General features: G+C 41.7%; 1 pseudogene; it reads left to right on the top strand.

Moving 5' to 3' along the window:
• The first annotated feature begins 330 nt into the window (after positions 1–330).
• On the top strand, positions 331–590 carry LOC110596729 (annotated as a pseudogene).
• The last annotated feature ends 137 nt before the right edge of the window (positions 591–727 follow it).

Below are 727 nucleotides of genomic sequence, written 5' to 3'. Positions count from 1 at the left end.
TTCTTCAAACTTCTCGGGTTCAAACCTATCTCAGATGGATTCTAAAGCCTCCTCTGGCCATCTTGGCTGTGGTGGTTCATTCCCTTCATTTACCCCTGAGATAGATCTATTTATATCTATATCATCTATATCTATCTATATCTATATCTATCTATATCTAATCGCTATCTGTCATCTTTCTTTCTTCTATCTATCTATCTATCTATCTATCTATCTATCTATCTATCTAATCTGTCTATTTAATCTCTCAAGGATCCACACATGCACCTTATCTCATAAAATATCTGCCATGAAATAGTCTTGGCTGACAGCAGACACCAGGTCCCTAAGATGACCTCAGTCATACCAGTGAAGGAGAACAAACTCATGGATGTCAAACACGGGGAACTTCCAAGCTAGATATTGACACAGGATTTCACCCCCAATGGCATTGCTGGAGCATTTCAAAGTGGTGCTACTACAACAAGTACATCAATGTGAAGAAAGGGAGCATCTCTGGGGTTTCTATTGTGTTGGTAGCTTATGTGTTTTTCAGCTACTGCCTTTCTTACAAGGAGCTCAAACATGCGTGACTATACAAGTACCACTGAAGAGGATGCACTCTGCTCTCCTGACCATGACTTCCTTGGCCCAACACCCCTCCATGAGGAACTTGACCACTGCTGAATTCTTTCATACCCTAATGAGAACACCCTAATGAAAGATGACTGGTACCTGTTGGCGGGGG

Source organism: Carlito syrichta, unplaced genomic scaffold (genome assembly GCF_000164805.1).
Source record: "Carlito syrichta isolate Samal-C Ts95f unplaced genomic scaffold, Tarsius_syrichta-2.0.1 Scaffold313211, whole genome shotgun sequence".
Classification (NCBI taxonomy): domain Eukaryota; kingdom Metazoa; phylum Chordata; class Mammalia; order Primates; family Tarsiidae; genus Carlito; species Carlito syrichta.
This window is presented reverse-complemented; position numbering and strand designations above follow the sequence as displayed.